This window comes from Callospermophilus lateralis, chromosome 5 (assembly GCF_048772815.1).
Source record: "Callospermophilus lateralis isolate mCalLat2 chromosome 5, mCalLat2.hap1, whole genome shotgun sequence".
In the NCBI taxonomy this organism is placed as follows: domain Eukaryota; kingdom Metazoa; phylum Chordata; class Mammalia; order Rodentia; family Sciuridae; genus Callospermophilus; species Callospermophilus lateralis.
In genome coordinates this window covers 110,186,178-110,197,350 of record NC_135309.1, presented here as the reverse complement: position 1 = coordinate 110,197,350, position 11,173 = coordinate 110,186,178, and positions in this window count along the sequence as shown.

The window sequence follows — 11,173 nt, the reverse complement described above, 5'->3', positions numbered from 1 at the left end:
CAAGTGCATCTGATGGGCAGAGTCCAAGACATACACCTGTGATCTGTAGCAAGGGGATCTGGGAAAGCAAGTTTCCTGCTACAACCTGGGGAAGAGGGACTCAAATCAGGAAATTTTCCAAACATGAGAAGAGAGTTGAAAAAGCCCTGGGCAGTCAGAAACACCTACAATAACAAATGTCCACAATAACCCCTACAGGAAAATTTCTCTTTGTGCTTCCTCTATCTTACAGTTCCAACCATACTCAGAAGACCAAATGAAATGTAGAGCCATGATACCTGCCAAGTACTGTAGAGCATGCTACTTCATGGAAGATATGTTACTGATACCAGAATGTTGAAATTAATTGACTTTTATTTCTCCATATCTCAAATTCAGTAGGACTTAAGCTGATATCCCAACTTCAAGATAATAAATGTATTCAGAGACATGAAAAAATACTTTACACAAATTTCTCATCAGCATCAAAATTCAACCATTTTGAAACTCTAAAAACATTGTATCTTGAAAATTGGATGAATTTTTTGATTTTTGACAGGCAGAATAGTCTGATCACTTTAGTTTCAAAGAATAATTATGTCTTTTACAGTTATTCTTATATGTACTAAATAGTCTAATAAGATTAACTTTCAATATGATCACTTTTATCCCATTATCTAAATGTCAAGATTTACTCTTGCCTGGCAGGATACATATTAATTTCTGTGAACCTGTTGACAATATGGACAAAAAAACTTCTATATGGTATTCTTCCCATAAGTAGCAATCATATAAATCATGCAAATCTTTGAATCTCTGACTTAAATCCAGAAAATTGTGTTCATTTACCCTTTCACGGTAGGTTATTTTCAAATATTTTTTTTATAGAGTCACTGCATTGTTTTTTCTCCTGCACTGGCTTGGTGTCTGTGCAGGCATGGGTCACACTGCCACCTGGTGTGGCTGGGACAAACTTCCTTCGAAAAGCCAACCAGGCAGGGACACACACTGACCCTGTGCTGCTGAGTCATGCCGCAGGCTGAACTTCCATCTACAGGCCTCCATAAAATGAAGAGAGAGGTTTGGATCAACTGCAAGCAAATAATTTTATAGAGAGGGGATGAATCCATAAGTATTCAGCATTTTTAATTCAGTTAATGTTTAGGGCTCGCCAAATAAGGTCTGTGTTTGGTGCCACAGGTGACACAAAAATGGAGGAATATAGCTCAAAAATGGGGATATAACTCAGTGATAGATTGCTTGCCTCGGATGCACAAAGCACTGGCTTCAATCCCCAGGACTTCAGGCAAAGAAAGTTCCTTATGGTTTGGATTTTTCTCATTACAAGGGGAAAGATATTTAATTAACAATGCTAGCAATTAAATTTTGCCTTTTTAAAAAACTAATTCCTAAATGAGAGTATTTTGTAGCTATACTGCTAGTCAGTTTCCCTCAAATCCTTTTTGCCTGAAAAAAGAAATATTAGCATATAATTAATTAGCATTATCATATAATTATATTTTATTTATGTATGTGTGGGGGGGGGTGTATACATATTCACTGGCCATAAATGAGTTAACAATTTATTTTTAAAGCTTTTTAAAATGAATGCTCAAAAAATAAAATAAAATAAAATGAATGCTCAGATAATCTATGTGACTGCTAATTCCTAGAAATTCAGTAAGTCAACTTTTTTCAGTAAGTCAACTCTTTCATTATCATGATAAAATTAATGCCTTTATTCTCCACGTTTTTTGGTCAATATCTTCACTGTAATTTCAATTATTTGAATTACAACCTAGATAGGGTTATCATGGTCTCTTGTAATCTTAACTTAAATTTTAATTTAAAGAAGAACATGCTCTTAGCTGGGCACAGTGGCACACACCTGTAATCCCAGCAGCTCAGGAGGCTGAGGCAGGAGGATCATAAGTTCAAAGTCAGCCTCAGCAAAAGTGAAGCGCTAAGCAACTCAGTGAGACCCTGTCTCTAAATAAAATTCAAAATAGGGCTGGAGATATGGCCCCTGAGTTCAATCCCCCGTACCCCTCCAAAAAGCATGAGTCTTTGGGGGACACTTCAGATCCAAGTTATAACAACCAAAATTCATTAGTATTTCATTTAAAAATTCTCATACCAGAAAATACTTTTTGTGAACCTACAACCTTGGAAATTAAAGTTTCACATAAATTTTTTTTAACAAATTTAAGTCCACAGCCTGATTGGAGCCAATTAATTGGATTATGAAGAGGTCGAATTAGACCAAAATGTTTTTCATTTTGGTCTAATTCAAATGTATGATCAGATATTTACTACAGGACCAGTACTTCCTACTTTAAAATCCACAGTGAAACTTTATCATTGATTTTTAGATATACATTAATAGAACTTAAACTACCATGTTTTTAATCTAAATTTTTGGTGACATCATTTAAATAACTTTGGTAGTGTTTTATAATCAACTGTGTGTGTTTAAACAATAAAACCCAAATATTATGGGTTCTTCACCACCACCTTTAGTTGTAGCAAAATCATTATGCCATTGTCTAGTTATTTGAGGAAGATAATGAGTTAGTTAACCCTACAAAAGTGAAAATTTGTAGCTGAATAGTTATTTGGAAGCATTACTTTAGCAGAAATAGCAAAGTCAGTGGCTTAAGTGATACTATTTTATTTTTCTGAGTCTCATATATTGAAGATGTTACAGGATAGATTCAGGGCCACCTAAATAGAGCTTTCCATTTCTTACTGCCACATTTAGGACACGGCAATGGATTATTTTGCTCATGAAGATTAATGTCTCCATTAGCCAATATTAAGAGTAAGCAAATAGTAAGCAACATATTGGAGCCTATGATCTAGGATCCTCAGTCTCCTTTTATTATACCCCACAAATTCTGAAATGGAAACCACGTTAAGACACATCTGCAATCTGTAAATAGTGAGATTATTATGCCAACTATTATGGTTTGATATGAGGGTCCCCCAAAATCTCAGGTATGAGACAATTCAAGAAGGTTCAGAGGAGAAATAATTGGGTTCTGAGAGTCTTAATCCAATCAGTAATTACTCCCCTGATAGGGATTAACTGAGTGGTAACTGAAATGGTAGGGTGTGGCTGTGGGGGTGGGAATTGGGGGTGTGGCTTTGGGGTATATATTTGTATCTGGCAAGTGGAGACTCTCTCTCTGCTTCCCGATCGCCATGTAAGCTGCTTCCCTCTGCCATACTCTTCCTCCATAATGTTCTGCCTCACCTTGAGCACTGAGGAATGGAGCTGGCTATATATGGACGGAGACCTCTGAAACCATGAGCCTTTAAATATAACTTTTCCTCTGTGTTGGTACAGTTGATAGTGTTTTATAACCAACTGTGTTTAAACAATAAAACCCAAATATTATGGGTTCTTCACCTGTTAAAATACCAGGTTCTTCACCTGGTATTTTGCCAGAGAAATGTTAGAGTCTGTAAACAAGTCTGCATGGTGCCTGGCAAAATGCCAGAGGGAGTGGTTTGTGAAGTAACAAAAGCGAGCCATTAAGTGTGGAGATTCCTTATTGGTTGACTGCTGTATCTATTTTATGCTAATTAGATAAGCTGTGTAAAATGTATAAATACCACTCCTGTCCTACAATAAACGGCTCTCACTCCTGCTGTATCAACGTACACAAGTTATTCGTCACCCCCCGGTTATTTTGCTGCAGCCGGACTGCGGCATTCACCACCAACTTTAGTTGTAGCAAAATCATTATGCCATTGTCTAGTTACTTGAGGAAGATAATAAAATGATTTGGTTAACCCATTTCAAAAGTGAAAATGATTTTTATCTGGCATTTAGTCACAGCGGCGAAAAAGTTGACTAAAACATCAACTCATACAGCAACTAATATAAGATGAGTGGGTACAGAAGCTCACAGTGGGCTGGGAGCATGGTGATCCCAGGATATGTCTCAAAACAGGAAATACACATCTGTTTAACACCAATCTTGCCTTGTCTACTCCTCTCCTGCCAGCTTCCCATCAATTCCCTAAGCATTCAACACATTTTTAGGCAGCTTTCTCTACATAAATGCCCTTTTTCTTTTGCATCAGCACTCAAGATAAACATACAATAAACTCTTAGTCTCCTTGAATCTACTAGCCTTGCAACAGTATTGTTTTCTATATTACTTGTGAACAATGTTTCAGCCTTATCATGAACTTGTAAATGACCTGAATGCAAAGATACATTTTCATTTTTCTGTAGGAAAATGCATTCCACATTACAAACAATAGACTTACAATTGAACTTTGAAGTATGTTCGTGGATGGGAGGCAGAATGATTGGCATCACCTCTCACACAAAAGGCTCCATTTGTGTACAATGAATCAAAGAGCATTCTGCTATCATGTATAACTGATTAGAATAAATAAATCTTTTTTTAAAAAGGGAAAAAACATTCAAATGGTGTTATCAAAAAAATGAAATAAGTTCTACCATACATTTCTAATCAGATTTGGAATACTGGATCTAGCCTCTCTTTCCTTCCCTCCATTAAAAAAGGGGGAGAGGGGGAGAGGAAAGAAGGGAATGAGAGAAGAATAAGGAAAGGAGAACCATAATTTAAAATTACAGAGATCCTTATTACTGAGCTAAAGAGCCCTGCAAACACATCCTCAAAAGTCCTAAAGATCCAAAAATAAAGCAGTTATAAAGTACTCAAAACATAGTGGGACTTAGTAATACTATTCCCTGAAAATGAATTGAGCTCTCACAGCAAGTTTTAGATTGTTTTGTAGGAGAAACAAATGCTAAGAGTAAGGAAGTGTAACGGTTTATATGTGGTATCCCCCAAAAGCTCACATGTGAGACAATGCAAGAAGGTTAAGAGGAGAAATGACTGGGTTATAGCCTTAACCTCATCAGTTAATTAATCCCTGATGGGATTAAGTGAGTGGCAACTGAAGGCAGATGGGTGTGCCTAAAGGAAGTAGTTCATTGGGGGTATGGCTATGGGATATATATTTTGTATCTGGAGAGTGGAGTCTCTCTCTTTGCTTCTCAATCACCATGTAAGCTGCTTCCCTCTGCCACATTCTTCCTCCATGATGTTCAGTCTCACCTCAAGCCCTGTGGAATGGTGCCAGCCTTCTGTGGACCAAGACCTCTGAAACCATGACCCCTCCAATAAACTTTTCCTCCTCTTTACACTTGTGCTGGTTGAGTTATTTAGTCACAGCAGTGAAAAATCAGACTAAAACAGGAAAATTTTTTTTATGAGCAGAAGATGCTAACTGGTGAGACTCAAAAGTGAGTTTTCACAATTAGGAAGAACAGAAGCCTAATAATGAGAGCCAAGAATCAAACCCTCTTCTGCAATAAAAGGGCCAGGGAGTGCTGTGTAACAAAGTGCAACTGTGGCATCTGAAGAATCAAAATGTTCTGAGTACATTCCTAACACCTTGCCAAGTGGTGGGCTGCCTCATGGGTAGACCATTGCACTGATGTTCTCCGTCATCTACCCTACATTTCTGCCTTATCGATACAGTCTTTCTCCCTCTGTTCTGCCTCAGTTAAATATGTTTAGTGAATCTTTTTTGTTGTTGTTTTTTCCATCTCTCAGTGTGTACAGGAATTCTGAATAGACTGTGTTATCTGCTACAGTAGTTCTATGTGGAGACCTGTTTTGTGAGTCACTTGCCCAAAATTAATTCATTGCCATCTTCCTGCCTGAAGTCAGTTTTCACTATCAAGTCACTGACTTAGAAAAATAAGAGCATTGTTTCCAGAAAGCCCATCAATGTTCAAAAGTTCACAGGGAATGAGAGCTCCAGTGGCTTTGTCTTTCTCATCTGTGGAGAATAAATTACTGTCAGCCATTTGTAACCTAAAGAAACAGTCCAGACTGGGGGGTTCTGACAAAGGCAAGGAATTCTAAATGAGAAATACGTGAGATAAAAAAGAGGGCTGGGGTTGCAGTTCAGTGGTAGAGCACTCACTTAGAGTGGGTGAGGCCCTGGGTTCGAGCCTCAGCCCTCAGCACCACATAAAAATAGACTAAAACCAAAAAAAAAAAAGGAATTAAAACAAAAAGAAAAGAAAGCCGTGAGTAGTGGCACATACCTACAGTCTCATCACTCTGGAAGATGAGGCAGGAGGATTGCTTGAGCCCAGGAGTTCAAGACCAGCCTGAGCAACATAGTAAGACCCAGAAGATGGACGGGCTGGGGTTGTGGCTCAGTTGTAGAGCATGTATAAAGCACTGGGTTCGATTCTCAACACCACATATAAACAAATAAAGGTCCATTGACAACTAAAAAAAATTATAAAAAAAGAAAAGAAGATGATGATGGAGAAGGTAGAGGCAGAAGCAGAGAAGAAAATCTGTGAGTCTAGCATCTGATGGAAAAATAGCCATGGGTTTAGCTCATAAAGAAACAAGGCCACAGGAATCATCACAGCAGCCTCAATCTACATGCAGGCCCTGGCAAGGGCTCTGTTCCTAAAACCTAAAGCCTGTTCACATCTTTACCTCCATCCCTTTTCTATTTATTTGTTTATTTATTACACACACACACACACACACACACACACACCATGTGAGCTGCTTCTTAAATTTGCAACTTTAAGAATGCAAACAGAGTTCTCTTAGATCTCATCATGGATCTAATTTTTTCCACCATAAAATGAAAATGATGAACCAGATCATGGTTGATACCTTGAACAAGAGTTTTCAAAGTTGAAGATCCCAAGGTGAGGCATGTTCCCCAAGAGTCCTAGCTAAACAAATAATATGGTAAAGAGAAGCCTGTTCAGATGAATCAGAGATGATCTGAGGAAGATCAGATTCCAATTAGTTCCCTAACCCATTCAGAAAAACATAACACCAATTTCAACTCTTTCTACCAATAATATATACCCCAGACAAGCTCCCCCATACCAAGAGCCACCTTGGCTTTATGCCTATATCTTGTGGAAGTTTAGACTCCAGATCTTATTAACCCAAAACCAATGTTCTTTCTATCTCACTTGGCTGACTTAAAAGTAAGCTTTTTGTTTGCTTGTTTGTCTGTTTAAGCAACATGGGGACCTGAACACAGGGCCTTGTACATACTAGGCAAGGTTCTACTGCTCAACTACATCCCCAGCCCTTTTTTAAATATACAACTTTATTTTATGTATTTATTTATCTATTTATTTATTTATTTTTAGTTGTAGATGGACTAGCAGAGGAGTTCTATTCCATGTGGTCATTTACACGATACCTTTATTTTATTTTTATGGGGTATTAAGGATTGAACCCACTGCCTTCCACATGCAAGGCAAGCACTCTACCACTGAGCAACAACCCCCAAACCCCCAGCTCTTTTTATTTCAGTTCAGAAAGCATCTCATAAAGTTGCTGTGTTGGTCAGCTTTTTATCACTGTGATAAATACCTGAGAAAATCAACTTACAGGAGAAAAGATTTCTTTTGTCTGACAGTTATAGATGTTTCAGTCCATGGTTGGCTGGTTTCATTGCTTTGGGCATGAGATGAGGCAACACATCATGGTGGAAGGGCATGTTTGAGGAAAGCTCACCTTGTGGCAGCCAGGAAGTGAGGTGTAGGGAGAGGAAGGGGGCAGGAACAAAATATATTCTTCCAGGGAACATCTTCATTTACCTGCTTTCTCCAACTAGGCCCGACCTACTCAATTTTCTATGATCTACCAATAATGTCATAAGCTATGAACCTATCAATGCATTAATCCACTGATTAAGTCAGAGCCACCATGATCAAAACACTTCCCAAGAGCCCCACCTCTGAATACTCTGGCATCGGAGACTAAGACTTCAACATATGAGCCTTTAGGGGAACACTCCAGATCCAAACTATAATAGTTATTCAGGCTGGCCTCAAACTTGGAATTCTTCTGCCTCAGCCTTCTGAGTAGCTGGAATTATAGGCATGTAATTCATGCATCCAGCAACAGGTTGATCTTTTTTAAAAATTTAAATGCTTTTACACGTATTACTTCCCAATGAATTTATATACTTATCTATACAGATGTAGATGTGTTATTAAAGACTGAAGCATATTTACTCAAAAATATAATTATACAGGGGAAAAAACAAGATTTGTCTGTGTTCTCATATTACATAACTAGCAGAGGAATTCTATTCCATGTGGTCATTCAGCCCAACAGTGAGAAAGGAGAATCAGACTTGAAGAAAGCACAACCTATGTCTCACATCCCAGTTCTGGCAGTGACAGACTTCACTTCTGTCTTCACTTGCATTCATCCATGGCCTCACTTATCTGAAAGGCCAGGTGGAAAATGAATGCCGCAGTCTGGCTGGGCACAATTCAGGAGCCACTTGTCAAAAGAAACTAACTTTATTTTTAGAACCACACAAGATAAACAAAATAGCTCCTCAGGAAAAAACCCTCAGAGCCAAACTGCCACCACAGGCTTCCCACAAGCCACACACCCCAACAACCTCTTCCTCCCACAATCCTCCTGCTCTTCAGGCCGATTGGCTGGGTCGCATGGGCGGAGCCAAAAAAGTCCCCCAATGAGCAGCTCCGTGGTCTGAAAGGGCAGGGAAACAGCCCAATGAGCATCACCACAGAGGAGCCAATCAGCTAGATGTTGCTAGATGTTGCTGGGGCTGCTGTGAGCCAATCATCAGCTGGTAGTCTGAAAGGGCAGGGAAACAGCTCAATGAGCATCTCCACAGAGGAGCCAATCAGCTAGGTGTTGCTGGGGCCGCTGTGAGCCAATCATCAGCTGGCAGTCTGAAAGTTTGCTGGAGCCCCTTCGGCTGTGGCTCTCAACATCTCCCCCTCTCTGTTTAAACAAGAAGCATGTGGCTTAGGGACCGTGTCTGCCTTAGGTTGTCCAATAGTACATATGGTCCTTACCCGTTATTGGATGAGCTGACCTCAAGGCGTCAGCCTCCTGTCTTAGGTTGGTACCATAGTAATTGGATCTTACCCGTCATTGACTACCAGTCCAGTATACAGCCACACCTGTGTAGAGGTCTTCGTACCAGCGGGGGGGTGAGGTTCTTTGCCTCACCTCTGTTGGCCCCCAAATTTTAGCTGAACGATCATGACAAACAGAAGGGAGGAAGATACACCAAGCCAGCTGACGGCTCCTTTTGGAAAAATTATACCACCGATGACACCATCAGCATGTATACCCCAACACTACCAGAAGTTGCTGCACCAACAGATAGTTCACAATGCATACAAGTGAGTTCACAATGCATATAAGTGATACATAGTCCAGGCAAGTTCTGCAAGCAGTTCAGTGATGGCTATTGCAGAAGCTGTAGATTGGTTTTATCTTTGTCTTCATGCACTGGGATGAAGATAGGAATTCTGACAATAATGGCTAAAGAAAAATTATATAACATTATATAACATTCCAGAAGGCACTAAAAGAAAACAATTTTCTTAACAATTTACATTGTCTTCACTGAAGATAGGAATTCTGGCAATAATGGCTAAAGAAAAAATTATGTAACATTCCAGAAGGCACTAAAAGAAAACAATTTTCTTAACAATTTACATTGTCTTCATTGAAGATAGGAATTCTGGCAATAATGGCTAAAGAAAAAATTATGTAACGTTCCAGAAGGCATTAAAAGAAAACAATTTTCTTAACAATTTACATTATCTTTAAGAGAATTATTAAATATAATGAAAAGGAAAGGTGAAAGTAAACAAACAGATCTGTTAACTCCTTTTTTGTTCACATTTTAAAACAATCTTCAACAGCTGTTTACCCAATTTAAATTAAACCATTTAAATCACGTGAATAAAAAAAAAAATTATTTGGATCCATTTTTTCATGAGCGCTCATCATATATGACATATGGACATACGTACATTCAAACACAAAACACAAGTGTGCACACATAATACATACGACACATAACATAATAGTAAAGGCCTTATAACTTTTTACAGGTGAAATCTTCATTGCAATGTTTAAAAACTCTATAGTCAAAAAATAGAATTGATCAGCAAAACATTAACCTAGGTCTGTATGAGCTCAAAAAAAAAAAAAATATGGGAAAGGGCAATAATAAAATAGATATTGAAAAAAACATTCTGGTTCTGTTGCAGATGTAAGAATAACCAAACTGGAGTTCTGGATATCACATCTTCTTTTTGGTCTGTAGAAATTGCTTTAGTTAATCTGTCTGGAATCCAAATCAGCTGCTGTTCTCCCTGTGGAAACACATAAACAGACCCCCGATTCCAGGCAATCACTGGGTCAGGACCTTAGTTAATCTCTCTGGAATCCAAATCGGCTGCTGTACCATTATTTGATCCATCAGTGAATATATTTGGAGCATTCCCGATAGGTGTTTTTCTTGTCATTTTTGGAAAAATTACAGGATGCGATGACCAAAAAGACAATAAAGGATTAGATGGTAAGTGGTTATCAAATGAAACATTAGATTTGCACATGATTATTGCCCAAGTATTTAACTCATTAGCTAACTCATCAATTTGATTCATAGTATATGGAGTAATAATTTTATTGGGAGAAATTCCAAACACTCCCTTTGCTGCTTTTATTCCTTTGAGTATTAATTGTCCTATAGCCTCAGGATACCTAGTAAGAATAGTGTTAGGAGAATAAGATAAATGTATCCATAATAATGGGCCTTCTTGCCAAAATACTCCTGTAGGAATATTTTTTGTTGGTAGTACAATAAATAATAAAGGCAAACTTATATCAATTCTATCCAAATGCATATTTTCCATATATGTTTCAATGATTTTTAATGCCTTTCTTGCTTCAGGCGTTAACATTCGGGGTGAATTTGGATCTGATGGACCTTTTAGGATATCAAATAAAGGTCCCAACTCTCCTGTTGGTATACCTAGATAAGGCCTTATCCAATTTATGTCTCCTAATAACTTTTGAAAGTCATTAAGTGATTTGAGTTGATCTACTCGTATTTGAATTTTTGGTGGACGGACCATGGTTGAGGGTAATAGAACTCCTAAATAATTAATTGGAAAATTTAATTGTACTTTATCTATTGCTATCTCTAGATTATAATTTTTTAATAAGTTTGTAAGTGTGGCATAACAGTCTAGCAATGTGTTTTTAGCTTTGTGTGCTAATAATACATCATCCATATAGTGAAATATTTGTAGTTCAGGATTTTGATTTCTAAGTGGCTGGATTGCTTTGTTAACATAAAT